The sequence below is a fragment of the Rutidosis leptorrhynchoides genome, chromosome 11, assembly GCF_046630445.1.
Source record: "Rutidosis leptorrhynchoides isolate AG116_Rl617_1_P2 chromosome 11, CSIRO_AGI_Rlap_v1, whole genome shotgun sequence".
NCBI lineage: Eukaryota > Viridiplantae > Streptophyta > Magnoliopsida > Asterales > Asteraceae > Rutidosis > Rutidosis leptorrhynchoides.
Genome location: NC_092343.1, coordinates 151,683,886 through 151,709,199, shown reverse-complemented (window position 1 = coordinate 151,709,199; position 25,314 = coordinate 151,683,886).

The following is a 25,314-nucleotide window of genomic DNA, read 5'->3' as shown; positions in this document are numbered from 1 at the left end:
ATGGGCTATTAATGGGCTTTATATTTGTTTAACTAAATGATAGTTTGTTAATTTTAATATAAAGATTTACAATTGAACGTCCCTATAAATAACCATATACACTCGATCGGATACGATGGGCAGGGTATTTATATGTACGAATAATCGTTCATTTAACCGGACACGGGAATGGATTAATAGTCACTAGAATTATTAAAACAGGGGTGAAATTATGTACAAGGACACTTGGCATAATTGATAACAAAGTATTAAAACCTTGGGTTACACTCAGTCGACATCCTGGTGTAATTATTAAACAAAGTAATAAAACTTTGTTACAGTTTAAGTCCCCAATTAGTTGGAATATTTGACTTCGGGTATAAGGATAATTTGACGAGGACACTCGCACTTTATATTTATGACTGATGGACTGTTATGGACAAAAACCAGACGGACATATTAAATAATCCAAGACAAAGGACAATTAACCCATGGGCATAAAACTAAAATCAACACGTCAAACATCATGATTACGGAAGTTTAAATAAGCATAATTCTTTTATTTCATATTTAATTTCCTTTATTTTATATTTAATTGCACTTCTAATTATCGCATTTTTATTTATTGTTATTGTATTTAATTGCACTTTTAATTATCGTACTTTTTAATTATTGCAAGTTTATTTTATCGCACTTTTATTATTCGGAATTTCATTATCGTTATTTACTTTACGCTTTAAATTAAGTCTTTTATTTATTTAATATTTTACATTTGGTTTTAACTGCGACTAAAGTTTTAAAATCGACAAACCGGTCATTAAACGGTAAAAACCCCCTTTATAATAATAATATTACTTATATATATATTTGTATTTTTATAAATTAAACTAATATAGCGTTAAGCTTTGATTAAAAGATTTTCCCTGTGGATTGAACCGGACTTACTAAAAACTACACTACTGTACGATTAGGTACACTGCCTATAAGTGTTGTAGCAAGGTTTAAGTATATCCATTCAATAAATAAATAAATATCTTGTGTAAAATTGTATCGTATTTAATAGTATTTCCTGCTAAAATTTAAGCTATTTTATATACACCTCGCATAACATCAAGTATTTTTGGCGCCACTGCCGGGGAAAATCTAGCTTAAAAGCCGGAAGCGCAACGCTAATATATAAAAAAAAAAGATTTTTCTTTTTAGTTTACTTTTATAAAAAAAATAAATACGCTTTTGTAAAAATACGTTTTAAATATTCAAAAATATAAAAAGAAAAACAAAAATATAAATATTTTTAAGAGTTTGGTAAATATTTAAGTTTTATAAAGTTTCTTTATTTCTATTTTATAGTTTGTAAGAATATAAGTTTTATTTAATTTATAAATATATTTTATAAATATATTTTACAGCAAAAACAGAAAATAAAAAAAAAATATATTAAAACTCAAGTCCGGTACTGTAGCAGCCCACTCTGTGGCCCGAAACCCTAGCCCATGCGATCGCATGGCTGGATAACTTAGGACTCATGCGATCGCATGAGCCCGTCTGACACGCCACAGTTGACTGAGTACTGCATTAATTACGGTTTATAATTATTATTATATTTAAACCCTAATTAGGTTAGATTAGTTAAATATTTAATTTAGTTATTTATTTAATTTGTATTTTAAAGTTTAATTAGTTTTATAAAATATAAAATTAATAGTTTTATAAAATAAATAATATAAAAATAATATTTTTATAAAAATTGTACTTTTTACAACTTTTAGTATATTTTTATATTTTATCCCTTTTTAATTGTTTTAGCGTAACTTTTGTAATTTTTGCTCGTATTTATTTTAAATTCATAGTTTTTGCCATAGTTATTTTTATTTCTTGATTTTTAGGCTTTGCCGTAAAATCCCTTAAGTGCTTTTTCTTTAGACTAAGATTTAAGTGCTTTAGAATTCTGCGACGTTTTTTTTTTTAAGTTTTAATACCTTTTTGAGATATTGCCATTTGGGATATAGTTTTTCCTGTAAGCTTTAATATTTTTAGACACCTTTTACCTATGTATCAATTATCATTCCAATTAGTAATCTCAATTTGCGATTATAATTTTAAGTTAGTGATAGTAATAAGGTTGGGTTAGTCGAGTTTTTTTTTAAGTTTTATAGTCATTTTTTTTTCTTTCTTATTTTTCGACGCCTTTTATTTTTCGATCTTTTCTTTTTCGACCTTTTTCGACGCACTATTTTTCTTTCTTATTTCTCGTCATTCTAGTTTTTAGGACTTAGAATTTTTTCTACTTCTTATCTATACTTCTTAAAATTACGAAAATTTATTTTAAGTGGTTAAATTGATAGACATCAAAATTTTCTGGTTCGTAGTAATAGTTGGATTTGTACGTGGACCGGATTATTGGAGCCAAACAGTCCTCAATTATATTAAGACCAAACGAATCATGCCCCTCTGCTGCATCTTTTGGCTATTCGAAACGTGGGCAAAATCAGAAAAGTCTATTAATTGGATAACTTATATAATTTTTTCTTTCCTTTTAAAAACTAATAGGATATTCAGTGAATGCACCGAGCAAGACGTTCACCACCTTTTGTACGTTCACCACCTGTAACTAGATCAAGACATCTAGCAAATATTATCGCCGTTGATTTTCCTTTAGAATCATCATCCAGTTGACCAAGTACTCCAATTCAAATTTCCGATAATCCATTTTTTGAACCCGACCTCACAATTGAGAATCCGGATAATATTCAGGGACAATTCATAGATCCTGAACCATTAAATTTTCCTCCAGAACCACCAATCATTCAAACAAAGATTGTTGAGGAACGAACCATTAAATCAGAATCCTCTAGTGATTCGGATTCAACAAATTCAATCATGGAAAATCTGGAACCTTTAAGTATGGAAGACCGAATGAGAGCTAAACGCACTGGCCAAGGTCACGCAATTACTCATCCAGACATTAATGCGCCAGATTATGAAATCAAAGGACAAATTCTACATATGGTGACTAATCAATGCCAATTTAGTGGTGCGCCGAAGGAAGATCCAAATGAACATCTTCGTACCTTTAATAGGATCTGCACACTATTTAAAATAAGAGAAGTTGAGGATGAACAGATATATCTCATGTTATTTCCCTGGACTTTAAAGGGAGAAGCCAAAGATTGGTTGGAATCGTTACCCGAAGGGGCGATCGATACATGGGACGTTTTAGTTGAAAAATTTCTTAAACAATTCTTTCCGGCATCTAAAGCCGTAAGACTTCAAGGAGAAATTGTTACGTTCACACAGAAGCCGAATGAAACTCTATATGAGGCGTGGACTAGATTTGGAAAGTTATTAAGAGGATGTCCGCAACATGGTTTAGACACCTGTCAAATAGTACAAATATTCTACCAAGGATGCGACATCACTACAAGGAAAGACATAGATATAACAGCTGGTGGTTCCATTATGAAGAAAACCAAAACTAATGCTTACAAAATTATTGATAACACTCCTTCCCACTCACATGAGTGGCATCAAGAAAAAGATATCGTTAGATCATCTAAAGCAGCTAGAGCCGATTCTAGCCATGACTTAGATTCCATTTCAGCAAAGATAGATGCTGTCGAGAGACGAATGGAAAAGATGACTAAAGATATCCACTCAATACGAATTAGTTGTGAGCAATATGGAGGACCACATTTGACAAAAGATTGTCTCAGTATTGAATTAACAATGGAACAAAGAGAGAATATTTCATACATAAACCAAAGGCCTGGAAATAATTATCAGAATAATTATCAACCGCCAAGACCGATTTACAATCAAAATCAGAATTATAACCGAAATATTCCATACAACAACCAACAAGGTCCTAGCAATCAACAAGTATCCAATAATACTTAGAATCAGCAAAGACCTAATTTCCAAAACAAACCACCACAAACCGATGATAAAAAGCCGAATTTAGAAGATATGATGACAAAGCTAGTTGAAACTCAAACGCAGTTTTTCACATCTCAAAAACAAACTAATGAACAAAATGCTCAAGCATTTAGAAATCAACAAGCTTCTATTCAAAACTTGGAACAATAAGTAAGTAACCTAGCAAGGTTAATAGGTGAAAGAAAACTGGGAAGTCTACCTAGTGATACAAATGCTAACCCCCGGAATGAAACAGCTAAAGCCATTACCACAAGAAGTGGTACAACACTTAAACCACCTGAAATACCTGTAACTTCTGATGAAACTATTTCTACTCCACAAGAACCACAACCTGAACAAGATAAGGAAAAAGAACCGGTAGTTGAAAAGGTTAATGAAGATAACACAGTTAAGGCTAAGCCTTATGTTAAACCATACCAACCACCACTTCCTTACCCGAGTAAAATAAAAAAAGAGAAACTTGAAGCCGAGCAATTCAAATTCTTGGATATGTTTAAACAGATAAATGTAAATCTTCCTTTCATTGATGTGATTTCAGGAATGCCTAGATATGCTAAATTCTTGAAAGATCTAATCTCAAATAGAAAGAAAATGGAAGAACTCTCGGCCGTTACTATGAATGCTAATTGTTCAGCAGTGCTGTTGAATAAGATACCAGAAAAACTATCTGATCCAGGAAGTTTCACAATTCCATGTTTTCTGGGTAGTCTTAGTTCAATAGAAGCATTGGCAGACTTAGGTGCTAGTATAAATTTAATGCCGTTTTCACTATACACTAAACTAGACCTTGGAGAATTGAAACCAACAAGAATAAGCATACAATTAGCCGATCGATCAATAAAATATCCTAGAGGGATAATGGAGAACATGCTAGTTAAAGTTGGTACTTTAGTATTTCCAGTAGATTTTGTTGTTCTGGACATGGAAGAAGATTCTCAAGTTCCTCTCATATTAGGAAGACCATTCTTAAACACGGCTAAAGCAATGATAGACGTGTTTGGTAAGAAATTGATCCTAAGTATAGAGGACGAGAGTGTTACCTTTTCAGTTGATAGAGCAATGCAACAACCGCAATCTGCAGATGATACATGTTATTATATTCAAACTATAGATTCACATGCAGAATTGTTAGAAGAATTTCCAGAATTACAAGGAACAGGAGAATGTTCTTTAGGAGAAGGAACTGAACAAATTGATGAAGCTGAAATGTTAGCTACACTTATAGCTAATGGATATGAACGAACAACAGAAGAAATTCAAATGCTAAAAGAAGAAGACAAATATCGATATAAATCATCGATAGAAGAACCTCCGAAATTAGAGTTAAAGCCACTTCCAAACCATTTGGAATACGCTTATTTACATGGTGAATCTGAATTACCTGTAATAATATCGTCTTCTCTTACTGAAAATGAAAAATCACAACTCATTTCTGTGTTGAAAGCTCATAAACCAGCCATTGCATGGAAAATTCATGATATTAAAGGAATAAGTCCTTCGTATTGCACACATAAAATCCTTATGGAAGAAGGTCATAAAACGTATGTGCAATGCCAACGAAGACTAAATCCGAATATGCAAGATGTAGTTAAAAAAGAAATTATTAAACTGCTAGATGCAGGTTTAATTTATCCAATCTCTGATAGTCCATGGGTAAGCCCAGTTCAATGCGTGCCTAAGAAAGGTGGCATGACTGTCATTACAAATGAAAAAAAATGAGCTTATTCCTACAAGGACTGTAACAGGATGGCGTGTATGTATTGATTATAGAAAATTAAATGACGCCACCAGAAAAGATCACTTTGCCTTACCTTTCATTGATCAAATGTTGGAAAGATTAGCCGAAAATAGTTATTATTGTTTTCTTGATGGATTTTCCGGATACTTTCAAATTCCAATAGCACCTGAAGATCAAGAGAAAACCACATTCACGTGCCCTTATGGTACTTTTGCTTACAAACGCATGCCATTTGGACTTTGCAACGCCCCTGCAACCTTTCAAAGGTGCATGATGGCGATTTTTCACGACATGATAGAAGAATGCATGGAAGTTTTCATGGATGACTTTTCAGTCTTCGGTGATACATTTGAATCATGTCTAGTTAATCTGGAAGAATGCTTATTAGATGCGAACAATCAAATCTAGTTCTTAATTGGGAGAAATGCCATGTCATGGTTAAAGAAGGCATCGTTCTTGGACATAAAATTTCAAAAGAAGGAATTGAAGTGGATAGAGCTAAAGTAGATGTAATTGCTAAACTTCCACATCCCACCAATGTTAGAGGAGTTAGGAGTTTTCTAGGGCATGCCGGTTTTTACCGACGTTTCATAAAAGATTTTTCTAAAATTGCCACTCCTATGAATAAACTCCTAGAAAAGGATGCTCCATTCATCTTTTCAGATGAATGTATCAAATCTTTTAATATTCTTAAAGAGAAACTCACTAATGCGCCGATCATGATAACACCAAATTGGAATCTACCGTTTGAACTAATGTGCGATGCAAGTGATTTTGCAATGGGAGCCTTTTTAGGACAAAGGATTGAAAAACGATTTCAACCTATATATTATGCTAGTAAGACGTTACAAGGAGCACAAACAAATTATACAACTACTGAAAAAGAACTCCTTGCTATTGTCTTTGCTTTTGACAAATTTCGTTCATATCTCGTTCTAGCAAAAATGGTGGTCTATACCGACCATTCTGCTTTTAGATACCTATTTTCGAAACAAGATGCCAAACCAAGATTAATCCGTTGGATCTTACTCTTACAAGAATTCGATATTGAAATCCGAGATAAAAGAGGAGCAGAAAATCTCGCCGATGATCATCTTTCTCGTCTTGAAAATCCTGAATTAGAAGTTCTAAATGAATCCGCCATACAAGACAACTTTCCTGATGAATATCTATTGAAGATAGATTATAATGAAATACCATGGTTTGCAGACTATGCAAACTACTTAGTATGTAGATTCCTTGAAAAAGGATTATCGTACCAAAAATGAAAGAAATTCTTCAGTGATATAAAACACTATTTTTGGGAAGATCCATATCTGTTTAAAAGTTGTCCCGATGGAATAATACGCCGATGTGTATTCGGAGATGAAGCTAGTAAAATTTTAAACCATTGTCACACAGGACTAACAGGAGGGCACTATGGGCCTCAACTAACAGCAAAAAAAGTTTATGATGCTGGATTCTATTGGCCTACAATTTACAAAGACGCACACCTTCTTTGCAAATCCTGTGATGCTTGTCAAAGGGCCCGAAAAATAAGTCAACGTGATGAAATGCCACAAAATGTCATTCAAGTATGTGAAGTATTTGACATTTGGGGTATTGACTTTATGGGTCCATTTCCAAAATCTCATAATAATCTCTATATTCTCGTCGCCATTGATTATGTATCTAAATGGGCGGAAGCACAAGCTCTCCCAACTAACGATGCACTAGTTGTAGTCAACTTTTTAAAACGTCTTTTTGCAAGGTTTGGAACACCGAAAGCTTTAATAAGTGATCGGGGTACTCATTTCTGTAATAATCAACTTGAGAAAGTTCTCAAAAGATATGGAGTAACTCATAAAATCTCTACCGCATATCATCCACAAACAAGTGGACAAGTTGAAAATACCAACCGAGCTTTAAAACGTATTCTAGAGAAAACCGTAGGATCAAATTCGAAGGAATGGTCCATTAAATTAGAGGATGCACTCTGGGCTTTTAGAACAGCCTACAAAACTCCAATTGGAACCACACCTTTTAAACTCGTCTACGGAAAAGCACGTCATCTTCCAGTAGAAATTGAACACAAAGCATTTTGGGCTTTGAAGACATGTAATCTTGATTTACGTGAAACTAGACGTCTACGATTAAGTCAACTAAACGAATTAGAAGAATTAAGACATGAAGCATACGAAAATTCGTTAATCTATAAAGAAAGAACGAAAAAATGGCATGATAAAAGAATCAGAAGTTCAAAAGAATTTAAAGAAGGAGACAGAGTTCTTCGTTTCAATTCACGATTCAAGCTATTTCCGGGAAAATTGAAATCAAGATGGTCTGGACCATTCATAGTCAAAAGAGTTTTCCCATACGGAACGATAGAATTAATAAATTCAAATGGAATTGAATTTAAAGTTAATGGTCACAGAGTTAAACATTACATAGATAGTCCGATGGAAGTCGACAACGAAGTTAATCACAATTTCGATACCACAGCTAACTAAGTGTGAGGAGAATCAAGTCTTTTAAGGATTTTATGTATTTCTGTTAGAGTTAGATTGTCTGTTTTCGTGTAGTTCTCAAAATGGAACCCGAATGGTCTTTCCCTAGCAGACCCTAAAGAACTAGTCTTCTCCCCCCATTCTGAATTTTTATTTTTTTTAGGAAATGAAGACTGCCTGTGAACTAAACCATGGTCTAATGCTACACGCTTTGATCACTAAACGTAATAATGACACACTTCCGAGTGAAATAGTATCAGTAATCAGAGAAAGATTGGACGGAGTAAGAAAAGAATCCAGATGCGAAGATAATAAGTTACAATTTGGTAAAGAAAAATCAAAATTCGCAGCGAAAAGAAGAGCACGACACCTTGAAAGATGTCACAAATGCGGAAAATGGTCACATGGAGGTAAATGTTCAAATAATCAAACCTATTCAAATACCGAATTTGTTACTTTATGCAGAGACGGACCTTTCATATGTTTAGAAGAAAAAACACTGAATGCTCGAGGTTACGCCTATGTAGCTATGGAAAACCAATTAAACCGACTATCTTATGAATGGGATAGATCATATAACTAAGAATACTATCTCACAGGTAAGTCTGTACAATTTTTATTTTTTTTATTTTTATTTTTAACCTTTTGATAATAAACGCTAATTTGTTCGCTATAAAGTATTAAATTGGTATTGAATAAAATTAGGTTTGGCGACCGAAATTATTGATATCATACAAAAATTTATTACATCACTGCGAAATTTAACGTTTATTCTTAAGGTATAAATATTTTTAATCAATCAACCCAAAATATTTCAAAAATTCATCATGAGTTAAATTAGGTCATGGAACCGAAATTACTTTACCGAAAAGAGGGGCGCATATTTTTGATAATATTTGATTGATTAAAGTGGGATAAAAGCCAAAAAGATTTTTAATTTTATTTTTTTTACCATGTTTTTAAAATTAATATATAAATATTAATTTAATATTTTGAACTTTGTAAAATCAATATATTTAAAATTGTAAATATTTGAAAAATTAATCTTTTTAATATAATTTTGTATGTATAAAAACAAAAATATAATATAAGTTTGGTGTGAATTTATAATATGAATTTTTATTTAAGTTTGGTGTGAATTTTTAATTTTATGCATATTTTAAATTTAAGTTTGGTGTGAATTTAAAAACAAAAATTTACTTTATTTCGCTAAGTTAAAAATATGATTTTTTAAAATTCGTCGTGAGTTGAAGACTAGGTCGTTGAACCGAAATTGCTTTACCCGAGGGAGGGACGAGAACTTTTATTATCATTATTTTTAACCTTATTGAATTAAAGTATGCCAAAAACATTAAAAAAAATTCAAAAATCTTTACTTTTAAAACCGCGCTTTGATTTGACAAATTTTAAAAATTTTGTCGAGGGACAGACTAGGACATCAATCTGAAACGCCCTCATCCTAAAAAGAAAAAATTTCTAAAATTTTATTAATTTTATGCTTTATAAAGTATAAGGTTATATTTTTTTTTTAAAAAAAGGGCAAAACACTTTAGCCGGCACCCCATGCGATCGCATGGGGTTTGCACTTGGAACCCATGCGATCGCATGGGGACCAAATGCAGGTCAGACTCAAAACTCCCAGCGGGTCTGTCTTCTCCACACAACACACACAAACACGAACCAACCCCAAAATCACCTCTAAAATTCACAATTTTCCACCGTAATTCGTCATTTTTCTTGCTCTAATCATGCCTAGATTCTCATTCTTCAGCAAAATGGTAAAAATTACACTCCTAAACTCATAAATTTGCTAGTTTTTGTGATAAATTCCATTTTTTTACCTAATGCAATTTTATTAATTTCTAGTGTAATTAGTGTTAAATTGTTAGTATTTTATGCATGTATAACCTAGATTGATGCTATTTAACATGATTTGAAAATCTAGGGTTTGTGTTTTTGAGCAATTTGGAGCTTTTTGATATAAACAGGTTATGGTCAATTTTTGTCATGAATTATTGCTAAATTGAGTAGTGTAACATGTTTAGATAGTTAAATGATCCAAACATTGATCCTAAACATGATTTTTGGAGATTAAAGTGGACTTTTTAAGTCCAAAATTCATGAACTTGATTAATTTGATATATTTGCCATTTGAGACTTGTTTAATTATTAGTAAGGAATATTTTGACATGTTATTTGAGTTAAAAGCTTATGAACTTTGTATACATTCTCATATTTGCTTATTTGAAAAGTGTAGAATTGTGAAAAATTGTGAAAATGTGTATAAGTTTAATTTTGATTTAACATGTTATAGTGATTGTTTTAAGTTGTTATTTTGCTAACACTAATGCATATTTGGATGCACAAATTTTGTGTTTAATGTGTTTTGCAGAAAGCCGATACTGGAGGTTCAGGAGCATCATCATCTAGACGACCAGCACCAGAACCAGAATCAGAAATGCAACAAGAACAAGAACCACAACAGGAACAACAACAACAGCCTGATCAACACGTACCTTATTATGATCCGGTACAGTTTGTTGATGAATTCATAGTATTTCCAATGAGGCCGCCAGTAGAATTCCCAACGATTCCTGAGCACACTCTGCATCCTAATATGAGATTTGATAGGAGATGGAGAGATTACGAGACATATCAAAGGAACAAATTAAAATTGTTAACAAAAAATGTAGAGGTGCCAAGGGTAATCGATTGGGCCCCTTTGGAAACGGTCCATCTAGCTGACCGTGTTAGACAGCTTTTAGTTCAAAGGTATGGCAGTTCTTCTTTTACAGATTGGGAACGTCTTTTCACCATTCGTAGACCTGTATATAAGGAATGGTGTGTTGAGTTGATGAGTACTGTATCACTGGATACAAATATAGTTAGAATAGATGATAGAAGATTTCTTAGGTTTATCTTTGGCGGTAGGATGTACAGAATGTCCATGCTGGACATGGCCAGGGCCTTACAGATATATACTCCTGGTGAGTTGCTATTACCCGATTGTACAAATTTGATTCATTATGGTGAAAGGGTAGATAGTAACTTTGACGCTGACGCCATTTGGAGGCGTATGTCACATTTTGATGTTTTTACACGAGCAGGAGGACACTCCTATACACATATTGACAGAGCCGAGCTTCATATTATTCATAGATTTTTGGCTAACTCGATTACACAGAGAGGTCATAATAAAGAAAAAATTACCTTACATGATTTATTCTACCTAAAGTGTATTCGGGATCCTAGAAGCTTTGTCAATATCCCTTACTGTGTTGCTTTTTATTTATCTAAAATGGTAGAGGGAATGCAGGACGGGAGTATAATAGGAGGAGGTATTTTTGTTACTCTCATTGGAGAGTATTTAGGTGTTGATAGGAACCAAGGGGGTCCATTACAGCTTTGTAGAGAACAGGTTGAGCCCTTAGGATTGAAAGTTTATGTGGGTGCTAAGGTATTGAAAAGTAGACGTAACCAGGCAGTACCCTATGAGGGATCTCATCCTCGGGTAGAGAGAGGCTCAGACGAGGAAATGGAGGAGGCGGAAGACATTAGGGATGTCTTTCGAGATGCTATTCTTGACGTCCACGTTCGTATAGATGAGGAAGCAATGACGAACGCGGCCAGACATAGTATGTATGAGCAGTGGAACTCCGAGTGAGTATACGAGGATTATAGGCGACACCAACACGATAGCTGGTTAGTTCATCAGCACCAAATCATGAGCCAGCTATCATATCAGGTACCAAATAATTATGTACCTACTCGACCTGCTCATTTTCCGCCACACAGCCCCGATATCCGACCACCCTTTAACCGGTATGACTATAATCAAGCCTATCAGAACACCTATAACCAACAATGGAACTCACCTGACGAGATGAACTGGAACCCATATCCAGACTGATTTAGTTCCATTTGGTTATTTATATGATTTTTATATTTTTATCTTTTTACTTATTCATGTTTAAACTTATGTTATTGAATATACTTATGTAATCTTTATCATTTTTATTATTATTGTGTACTAATATTTCACATTTAGAATTTGAAAGTGGGATATTAAGTCCCATTTCAAATTGCCATGCATGTTTATATTTGTATGTATGTATATGGTAAATTGTACAAAACAGGGTAAAACAGCGCATTTTCAAAGACTGGCATTAAGTTCAGCAAAAGCTACTAATTTTGACGACAAGATAAATGTGATGTAACAACAGACGGAATGGACAAATTATATGTACCATTTATCATTCAGCAAACAAACGCCAATATGTTTGGAAACTTTGATAAAATTTAATTATTTCTACGCTAATCACCCTCAATAATTTAAATTGTTACTGATTTCTTGCAAATGAGGGCATTGCAAGATCTTAAGTGTGGGAAGGGGTTAAATTCTTTCGGATTTTTTAAATTTTTTTACTTTAAACACTTGGTTACCATTAGAAATACTAGTAAAGTAGTAGTTGTATTAGAATCTAGTGCTCTCTGATAATAAAGAACAGCCCTAGTCTTATATACTGACTACCCAATTCTAGTAAAAAATTTTAAAATTTTCAATTAGATGAACTCAAAATCATATTTATACATATTTATGAACGATAAAACTAGGTGTTAACACCGAAATTATTGTTACCTCGGAAAGGACATAAATTGAGAAACAAACCAAAATGTTAAAATTCATTTAAAATGGAATAGAGGACAATAAAAAGGAAAATAAAAGCCAAGTGTGGGAAATTTTCACCGAGTTATTCAAAATACATATCACATATTTTTGTACAAATAATTAAAAATAATTTTGTTTTGGACGATAATTAACTGTTTCACCCGATGAAAGAAAAGAAGAGATGGATCTACACGATGAATCAATTCCATCGTTAAAAGGAAGTAAAGTCTTTCGAAAAAGACACGCGCTTCTTGATTTAGGTCATGAAGTTGTCGTCCAGACCAGCTGTAGGTTGATGAAAAATCTAGAAAAGTCATCTCTAAAATCAGCAGGAAATCCACGGACCTCAGCATAAAACAGGGTCGCCAAGTGGTCAGATTTATCCTAACCATGAGAAGGATTTATCTCGTACAATGGGGGGCACCATGCAAATTAGCTTGATAAGACTAATAAATCAGATCCCCAGAAAGGATAATCTCCTTAAAAGATCAAAAATCAGCTTTTAAGCCTGATATTACTCAATCCTAGAGATTGACCTTAAAGATTGAGAATTCAAACTCATGGAATTCAATGATATCTAAACTCGAGCTTGAACGAGAAAATATTTTGATCAAATTATAAACCGATTTGTTTTCTGAAAACCCATTTTCAATACGTTCATTACCATTGAACGTAAAATCCTAGGAATTCACCTGGAATTCATTAGGTCATCTGAACCAAATCGGGTGTCAACCGTAAGAACGGTGGTTGCATAGCATGGTCGAAGACAGGACCTTGTGCCAGACCGAAAAACAATAAGGGTGAGCTTTACTATTGCTCCTACAAAGGATAGTAATTGCGTCCGACACGTTATAGACCATAATTAAAAGCATGTCAGGGGATATTGCCTTAACAGTTGCTTGTTCAACGCTTTCCTTTATAACCGGACGGTAGTTTACCGAAAGGTAATATACAGAGCAAGTATACTGGATGTGTTGCTTTCCTAATACAAGGTTACCAAGTGGGTGACACAAAACCACAAGTTTTGAGCTAAAATTTTCAAATCTGAAACCCACCAAGCCCACAAAAATATTTTGCAAACACCGGTGAAGGGTTATTCCGGAAAACTTATCTAGGGTAAAAACTAGATTTAATTTTCAAAAGATCAAATGTTTTCATAAAGATCCAATTTCCTTAATGGATCTAAATTTTATAGTCATGTGGGACTGTAAACCACATCGTTACTACCATTGTTTATACCGCCGTAAAGAAATCACTGATGTACAAAGTGTGAAGAATAAAGAAGTGATTCTAGTATTTCAAGACTATATTGCTTGAGGACAAGCAACGCTCAAGTGTGGGAATATTTGATAATGCTAAAAACGAACATATATTTCATAGCATTATTCCTCAAGAAAGACAAGCTTTTAGTTGAAATTGTCCTATTTACAAGTGATATTCGTTTAAATAATAAAAGGTGAAGACAAAAGACAGATTCGACGAATTGAAGAGGCAAACGACCAAAAAGCTCAAAAGTACAAAATACAATCAATGAGGTTCCAATTATTGATAAGAAACGTCTCAAAATTACAAGAGTACAAGATTCAAAACGAAAAGTACAAGATATTAAATTGTACGCAAGGACGTTCGAAAATCCGGAACCGGGACCAGAGTCAACTCTCAACGCTCGACGCAACGGACTAAAAATTACAAGTCAACTATGCATATGAATATAATATAATATATAATTAATTCTTAAAATTAATATATATATTATATTATATTTAAATAAACGTCGGCAGAAGAAAATAACCAAAAGTGGCTCTCCCCAGCTGGCCATGCGATCGCATGGCCTGGAAGGCATAAATCCATGCGATCGCATGAGCCCCTTTTCCAGATCACAGGCCTATAAAAATCGAGCTTTAGTGCACCATTTTTTCATCCATAATATCAATCTCTCTATCTATATACGTAGTATATATTTATATTTATATTTTAATTTTAATTTTAATTTTAATTCTAATAATAAGGGTATGTTAGCGAATGTAGTAAGGGTGTAAGTCGAAATTCTGTCCGTGTAACGCTACGCTATTTTTAATCATTGTAAGTTATGTTCAACCTTTTTACATTAATGTCTCGTAGCTAAGTTATTATTATGCTTATTTAATCCGAAGTAATCATGATGTTGGGCTAAAAATATTAAAATTGGGTAATTGGGCTTTGTACCATAATTGGGGTTTGGACAAAAGAACGACACTTGTGGAAATTAGACTATGGGCTATTAATGGGCTTTATATTTGTTTAACTAAATGATAGTTTGTTAATTTTAATATAAAGATTTACAATTGAACGTCCCTATAAATAACCATATACACTCTATCGGATACGATGGGCAGGGTATTTATATGTACGAATAATCGTTCATTTAACCGGACACGGGAATGGATTAATAGTCACTAGAATTATTAAAACAGGGGTGAAATTATGTACAAGGACACTTGGCATAATTGATAACAAAGTATTAAAACCTTGGGTTACACTCAGTCGACATCCTGGTGTAATTATTAAACAAAGTAATAAAACCTTGTTACAGTTTAAGTCCCCAATTAGTTGGAATATTTGACTTCGGGTATAAGGATAATTTGACGAGGACACTCGCACTTTATATTTATGACTGATGGACTGTTATGGACAAAAACCAGACGGACATATTAAATAATCCAGGACAAAGGACAATTAACCCATGGGCATAAAACTAAAATCAACACGTCAAACATCATGATTACGGAAGTTTAAATAAGCATAATTCTTTTATTTCATATTTAATTTCCTTTATTTTATATTTAATTGCACTTCTAATTATCGCATTTTTATTTATTGTTATTGTATTTAATTGCACTTTTAATTATCGTACTTTTTAATTATCGCAAGTTTATTTTATCGCACTTTTATTATTCGCAATTTCATTATCGTTATTTACTTTACGCTTTAAATTAAGTCTTTTATTTATTTAATATTTTACATTTGGTTTTAACTGCGACTAAAGTTTTAAAATCGACAAACCGGTCATTAAACGGTAAAAACCCCCCTTTATAATAATAATATTACTTATATATATATTTGTATTTTTATAAATTAAACTAATATAGCGTTAAGCTTTGATTAAAAGATTTTCCCTGTGGATTGAACCGGACTTACTACTGTACGATTAGGTACACTGCCTATAAGTGTTGTAGCAAGGTTTAAGTATATCCATTCAATAAATAAATTAATATCTTGTGTAAAATTGTATCGTATTTAATAGTATTTCCTGCTAAAATTTAAGCTATTTTATATACACCTCGCATAACATCACAACTACCGCTGAGCATGCGACATTCAACCTGACTGAAGACACGTTCTTCAGCTTCTTCCTGTTAGTTAGAAAGTCCTTAAGAAACCTTGCATACTTGGGCATACCTGCAATCACATCAATAAAAGGCAAATTAATGTTAACTTTTTTAATCAAGTCCATGAACTTGGACTTTTCTGCCTCCAGCTTCTCCAATCTCTGCTTCCTTGGGAATGAGAGCGGTGGTTGATACTTTTTAACTACCGGTTTAGCAGCAACAGTTTCCGGTACCCTCACAACTTTCTCAATCACCTGTTCCGGCTCCTTTTCCCGTTCCGGTTCACTAATAACAACTGGCTCACTATTCTTAACCAACGGCACTCGCAAATCATACTCATCAGGCTTCCGCGGTGAATCATATGCTAAACTACTTCGGGTAGTGATAGCATTAACGTGCCCATTCTTCGGGTTATTATCTATCTTACTCGGTAACTCCCCCGGTTTCCTCTCATTATTCTGGTTAGCAAGTTGACCAATTTGTTTCTCCGAATTCTGAATAGCCGCTTGTTGATTTCAAAATATTTGATCATTCTTCTCATTGTTTTGAGTAACAGTGGTAACAAGCTGAGTTTGAGACATCACAAGCTTTTCGATCATAGATTCAAGGTTGGACTTTTTCTCTTCGGCTTGAGGTTTTTGAAAATACCCGGGAGCTTGTTGTTGATATCCTCCACTAGAACCGGGCTGGAACCTCGAACCTTGATTACCTTGAGGATTGTAGGGATTGTTGAAATTTCTATTAAACTGCGCACGTCCCTGAAACTGATTGTTGTTCTGTTGACTAATATAAGCGATCTCTTCTTTCTGATTCATAGTCAAACTCGCATCACAATCTTTTCCTAAGTGTAATCCCCCGTAAAACTCACAACCAACCTTAATACCATGCATGTCCTTCTCCAACTTCTCCAAGTGTCTACCAAACTTGTCTAACTTAGCATTAATAGACCCATAATCATCAAATGCACCAGTGGTTTTGGTTCTCTTAACTGACGCTGAACGAGTTGACTCATGATCCTGATGCCATTCGTGAGTGTAAGCAGCTTGCTTTTCAATAATCTCTAGTGCCTCTTCTTCTGTCTTATCCATCAAAGTCCCACTTGCTGCTTGATCAATACTCTGACGAGTTGGGATGTCACACCCCTTATAGAAAATCTGGACCTTTTGTAAATCATTCAACCCTTGTTGCGGACACGAGCGTAACATATTAGAATAACGGTCCCAAGCATCAAATAGTGTCTCACTGCTCTTTTGTCTGAATTGAGAAATATCTGCTTGAAGTCTAGCAGCTCGAGACGCAGGGAAAAACTTTGATAAGAACTTATCTACCAACGTATCCCAAGAGGTAATCGCTCCTTCTGGTTGCTTATCTAACCATCTCTTAGCTTCTCCCTTAAGAGTCCAGGGAAAAAGCCTCATCTTGATCAAAGTAGCGGCAAACTCATGCAGTTTGAAAAGGTTGCAAACGTCATTGAAAATACGAAGATACTCGTTAGCATCCTCACTATCCTTGCCATGAAATTGGCAGTCAGAAGAAATCAAACTCAGGATCGGCCCTGTAATTTGAAAAGGCTAAGTGATGTTCGATTGAGTAATAGAATTGCCTTGGCCCCCTCGGGTGGCCTTCAACTTTTCTGCCATAGTCTGAGGACGATTCGGTTGATCAGCTTGGTCAGCCATATCTTTAGTCTCGAAAAGATCTAATGAAGCGTAAGATTCTTCTTCTTCTCTGATTTCAGGTGGTGTATCGGGCACCACAGTCTCAGAACTACTACCCAAATTAATTATATTAGCACTCGAAGAAAAAGATGAATCCACCGTAGACTGTTGCTCTTGACTTAATGCTCTGAATAACTCTCTTTCGGGTTCTGCAAACGGTTGAAGAATCGGAGAATTAGACGAACGCTTATGTGGCATGCACTACCTATTATCTGCGAAATCGCAACTAACAACTGATTAAACGCACCGATTCAACTGAGAATAAACGAAAAGAAATAATAAACTATAACTAAACTAAACTAAGAACAATTAGATAACAATCTTAATTTCGACACAACTGTCCCCGGCAGCGGCGCCAAAAACTTGATGTGTAAAATCGCGTCTATAATTTATATAATGGGAAATACCGGTTAAAAGGATTACTACACACTAACGGGCAGTGTACCCGATCGTGCAATAGTATAAAGTTGGTAAATCCGTATTCGTTCCAAAGACAGTTTAGACGTGAAAATTAAGATTGTAACTAATGGAAATAAACTAAGTTAATCTAGAAAATGGAAATTACAAGATAATAGTTTTGGTGGCTATTTAACGATTAGCCAAATCAAAGATAGCTTTAATTAATAACAAGAAAGAACAATATTTTTGATATTTTAAGATTTAAGCTTTAAAGCAAACAAACAAGTAAAAATAAGATAGTTGTAAACAAATAGGAAACGAATGCTTGTCTAGACCCATTACACCTAGTATTGGATGCATTTAGATTAAGCCCCGGTTATTATCTAACATATGTGAATTATCTAGTCGGTTCACCTCGAATTCCCCAGCGCAAACACTTCAATTAAGATTACACGACACTGATTTCCCCGTAGCCTATGACCTCCTAATTGTGACCAAATATTCGACTGAGATGAAGATTCGAATCACAATCACACCAACTCTCATTGCGTATAATTCACCCCTATTTCGTCTAGCCTTTCGAATTCAATTTACTCTCGTCTCCGAGTAAGCAAACAACCAATTAAGACAAACCAATTGTAAATTTATGCACTAAATTAATGAACTCTCGTCCTATCAAACAAGTACACAACCAATTGAATCGAAAGGTCTAGCTTTAATAAGAATCGTTCTTTAATTCAAACATCAAATCATCATAAATAAAACGAATAACTGTTAAGTAGCATCCAACACATAGGTTTATAAGTCTAGACAAACATTAAATAACTTAGCCAATAATCATGGTAACAATAGAAATCAAAATAACAAATAATAAAGAAAACATTGTTTGATAAAATAGAATCAACCTAACACGATGAATCTTGATGAGTGCTGAGATTGATCCATGAAATCGGAATGATTGGAGCGTTAAAGTGACCTTGAAATTCCCCAAAAGTGACTGAAAATCGCCCCTAATGCTCTCAAAATCGGCTGCCAAAAAGATAACCCTCATTAAAGAAAACTGCTCCCTATTTATAGAAGAAAAAATTTGGCCGACTTGACTTGCGCGGTGCGCATGTATATGCGCGGCGCGTGTTTCTTCATAAAAATTGCTGTTCGAAAATCAATAACTTCTGATCTGTTTTGAAGCACAAACACGCGGTGCGCATCCATCCGCGCGGCGCGCATAGCCGAACTCAGCAATTCTTGCCCGTTTTTATATATCACAAACCCTGGTCTCGTCCCAAATCAACAAATAACAAATAACTGCTGTAAACGCGCCATAAACACCTTAAATCAATCATTTAACACTTCTCGGCTCTCAAATCATAATCTTCCAAATATTCGCGAATAATAACCAAAACCGTATCCGAATGGACTAAAAATGACGAATATTTCCATGATAAATGTATGAGAAATGTGCAATATCAACTCTACTCGCACACAAAAGTGATTAACGAAAATGCCTCTCGAACAGCATACCGCGTACACCCCCAAAATCATAAAAGAAAAGAGTGGCCGTCAAGAGCGTACAACACTCGCCACACAATCACAAAACCGCCATCGAAATTGAACCGCCAATTAACATTAACTCTAAGATTATTCCATTTAACCATTTCACACTTGCACGCATTCTAAAACATGCAATGCACACAATATCTGAAATCTACTACAATAGTTTAGTATACACGGAATCATCACGCGTTTTTCCAACTCCTCTCACCAAAATTTCATACCGAGTCATCTGTAGTGACCCGAACTTTTTCATGTTTATATATATTAAATGAAATTGTTATTTACATGATTAAGTGTTTCCAACATGTTAAGCAATCAAACTTGTTAAGACTCGATTAATTGAAATAGGTTTCATATAGACAATTGACCACCCAAGTTGACCGGTGATTCACGAACGTTAAAACTTGTAAAAACTATATGATGACATATATATGGTTATATATATAGTTAACATGATATTATGATAAGTAAACATATCATTAAGTATATTAACAATGAACTACATATGTAAAAACAAGACTACTAACTTAATGATTTTGAAACGAGACATATATGTAACGATTATCGTTGTAACGACATTTAATGTATATATATCATATTAAGAGATATTCGTACATCATAATATCATGATAATATAATAATTTAAAATCTCATTTGATATTATAAACATTGGGTTAACAACATTTAATAAGATCGTTAACCTAAAGGTTTCAAAACAACACGTACATGTAACGACTAACGATGACTTAACGACTCAGTTAAAATGTATATACATGAAGTGCTTTAATATGTATTCATACAATTTTGAAAGACTTCAAGACACTTATCAAAATACTTCTACTTAACAAAAATGCTTACAATTACATCCTCGTTCAGTTTCATCAACAATTCTACTCGTATGCACCCGTATTCGTACTCGTACAATACACAGCTTTTAGATGTATGTACTATTGGTATATACACTCCAATGATTAGCTCTTAGCAGCCCATGTGAGTCACCTAACACATGTGGGAACCATCATTTGGCAACTAGCATGAAATATCTCATAAAATTACAAAAATATGAGTAATCATTCATGACTTATTTACATGAAAACAAAATTACATATCCTTTATATCTAATCCATACACCAACGACCAAAAACACCTACAAACACTTTCATTCTTAAATTTTCTTCATCTAATTGATCTCTCTCAAGTTCTATCTTCAAGTTCTAAGTGTTCTTCATAAATTCTACAAGTTCTAGTTTCATAAAATCAAGAATACTTCCAAGTTTGCTAGCTTACTTCCAATCTTGTAGAGTGATCATCCAACCTCAAGAAATCTTTATTATTTACAATAAGATATCTTTCTAATATAAGTTAATACTCATATTCAAATTTTGATTCAATTTCTATAACTATAACAATCTTATTTCGAGTGAAAATCTTACTTGAACTTGTTTTCGTGTCATGATTCTACTTCAAGAACTTTCAAGCCATCCAAGATCCTTTGAAGCTAGATCCATTTGTCTCTTTTCCAGTAGGTTTATCCACAATACTTGAGGTAGTAATGATGTTCATAACATCATTCGATTCATACATATAAAGCTATCTTATTCGAAGGTTTAAACTTGAAATCACTAGAACATAGTTTAGTTAATTCTAAACTTGTTCGCAAACAAAAGTTAATCCTTCTAACTTGACTTTTAAAATCAACTAAACACATGTTCTATATCTATATGATATGCTAACTTAATGATTTAAAACCTGGAAACACGAAAAACACCGTAAAACTGGACATACGCCGTCGTAGTAACACCGCGGGCTGTTTTGGGTTTGATAATTAAAAACTATGATAAACTTTGATTTAAAAGTTGTTCTTCTGGGAAAATGATTTTTCTTATGAACATGAAACTATATCCAAAAATCAGGGTTAAACTCAAAGTGGAAGTATGTTTTTCAAAATGGTCATCAAGACGTCGTTCTTTCGACTGAAATGACTACCTCTTACAAAAATGACTTGTAATTTATATTTCCAACTATAAACCTATAATTTTTCTGTTTAGATTCATAAAATAGAGTTCAATATGAAACCATAGCAATTTAGTTCACTCAAAACGGATTTAAAATGAAGAACTTATGGGTAAAACAAGATTGGATATTTTTTTATTTTTGTAGCTACGGGAAATATTAACAATTCAATACAAATCATATCCTAGCTAACTTATATTGTATTATACATGTATTCTAATATATTATGTAATCTTGGGATACCATAGACATGTATGTAAATGTTTTAACATATCATATCGACTCATTATATATATTATTTGGAACAACCATAGACACTCTATATGCAGTAATGTTGGAGTTAGCTATACAGGGTTGAGGTTGATTCCAAAAATATATATACTTTGAGTTGTGATCTAGCCTGAGACGTGTATACACTGGGTCGTGGATTGATTAAAGATAATATATATCAATTTATTTCTGTACATCTAACTGTGGACAACTAGTTGTAGGTTATTAACGAGGACAGCTGACTTAATAAACTTAAAACATCAAAATGTATTAAAAGTATTGTAAATATATTTTGAACATACTTTGATATAAATGTACATATTTGTTATAGGTTCATGAATCGACCAGTGGCCAAGTCTTACTTCCCGACGAAGTAAAAATCTGTGAAAGTGAGTTATAGTCCCACTTTTAAAATCTAATATCTTTGGGATGAGAATACATGCAGGTTTTATAAATGATTTACAAAATAGACACAAGTACGTGAAACTACATTCTATGGTTGAATTATCGAAATCGAATATGCCCCTTTTTATTAAGTCTGGTAATCTAAGAATTAGGGAACATACACCCTAATTGATGCGAATCCTAAAGATAGATCTATTGGGCCTAACAAACCCCATCCAAAGTACCGGATGCTTTAGTACTTCGAAATTTATATCATATCCGAAGGGTGTCCCGGAATGATGGGGATATTCTTATATATGCATCTTGTTAATGTCAGTTACCAGGTGTTCACCATATGAATGATTTTTATCTCTATGTATGGGATGTATATTGAAATATGAAATGTTGTGGTCTATTGTTACGATTTGATATATATAGGTTAAACCTATAACTCACCAACATTTTTGTTGACGTTTTAAGCATGTTTATTCTCAGGTGATTATTAAGAGCTTCCGCTGTCGCATACTTAAATAAGGACAAGATTTAGAGTCCATGCTTGTATGATATTGTGTAAAAACTGCATTCAAGAAACTTATTTCGTTGTAACATATTTGTATTGTAAACCATTATGTAATAGTCGTGTGTAAACAGGATATTTTAGATTATCATTATTTGATAATCTACGTAAAGCTTTTTAAACCTTTATTGATGAAATAAAGGTTATGGTTTGTTTTAAAATGAATGCAGTCGTTGAAAAACGTCTCATATAGAGGTCAAAACCTCGCAACGAAATCAATTAATATGGAACGTTTTTAATCAATAAGAACGGGACATTTCAGTTGGTATCCGAGCGTTGGTCTTAGAGAGCCAGAATTTTGCATTAGTGTGTCTTATCGAGTTTGTTAGGATGCATTAGTGAGTCTGGACTTCGACCGTGTTTACTTGAAAAATGATTGCTTAACAAATTTTGTTGGAACCTATATATTTTTAACATGTGAATATTATGTGATATATTAATCTCTTAACGTGTTTGATATTATGTGATAGATGTCTACCTCTAGAACAAGTCCCATTGACTCACCTAATAATAATGAAGAGTCAAATGTAAATTGGAATGATTCGTGGACTGATTCACAAGTTCCCGAAGAGGAACCGGAAGAAGAGTCGGAACCGGAAGAAGAGTCGGAACCGGAAGAAGAATCGAAACCGGAAGAAGAAATAGAACCAGTGGGGGAAATAATAAAACGGTTAAGTAGAAGAAAATCCTCAACCAACCGACCAAAGTTAATTATGGTCAATGGTGTTTCCGCCAAGGAAGCAAAGTATTGGGAGGATTACCAATTCTCCGATGAATCGGATCCCGACAAGGATTCCGATGATGTTATAGAAATTACCCCAACACAATTTAATAAGGCAAAATAGAACAATAAGGGAAAGGGCATAAAAATAGAGAAATTTGATTCCAAACCCGATGAACTTTATATGTATCGTCAACACCCGTATTTCTTAAGTTGTGACAATATCCCAGGAACCTCTAAACCACCAGGTTTTTCTAAACCAATGTGGAAAACGACGGCTCGTATTAGGGGAACATCATATATCCCTAGAAATTTGGCAAAACGAACCAAAACCAAAGAAGAAGAAATGAGCGAGTCGGAATAAGATAGTTGTATTCGTGTGGTGTAATATATGTAATATAGTGTGCTTATGCTTTATGATATATGTAAAAATTGCTTGTATTAATAAGTATTTTTTTATGAATCTAACTCTTGTCTATTTTACAGTATAAAAATACAAAATGGATAGACAACCCAATATTTTAAGAGACCTACCCGGAGACATGATTGATGAAATCTTGTCTAGAGTCGGTCAGAATTCCTCGGCACAACTATTTAAGGCGAGATCAGTTTGTAAGACATTCGAAGAACGTTCCAAGAATGCCTTGATTTATAAAAGGCTTTCGTTCGAAAGATGGGGGGTATCACATTGGGAAATCCATAAGTTACGATGCGTTTACTTTGACACATATATTGCGGGGAACCCAAATGCTATTTTACGCAACGGGTTAAGAAATTATTTTGACTCAATATATCCGAATATAGGACTTTGTGATTTAGAAAAAGCGGCTAACATGCAACATAAAGAAGCATGTTATGCTTACGGTTTAGTAATGTTCGCTTTTCACCAAAGTGAGAACAAGAACATCGGGCTACAACTATTAAACAAAACGTTCCCACAAGTGACAGAGTCGGTAATTGGGGTAAGAAATGAGGTTTTTAGGTTATTACGAGACTGTTGGTCATTACGTAACCTTCATCCTTTTGACGACGTTACAACACATTGTCTTACTATCGGTCACAACGGTTATGTTCCACAAAACCAAGGATGGGAAGTGGTATTAGTAAAACCAGAATGCATGACTTGTTTCTGGACGTATGAATTACGTGTCTTTATTGCCTTTGCTGAACGCCTTATTTATTAACTAGAATTATCTTCGCAACTACTTTGTATCAAAGTTTTATGTGCTATATTTCATGGTATATGTAAAATAGCGGTATTGTAAGTTTGCAAGTTATTGTATAAAGGTTTGAATATGATTTTTTTTTTTTGTGATTAGTTTTTCATATAGAATTGTAGTAGTTGAAATGGTATGTTAGCTACTAAGTATGAACTTAACGGGTAGGTACTACCCGAATTAAAGAGTATAAAACGCTAATATGAAGAAAGAGCTTTTATAAATAAGTTCATATTACGCTACGAAATACTATTGACTACTCTTGATATTCTATATGATTAACTC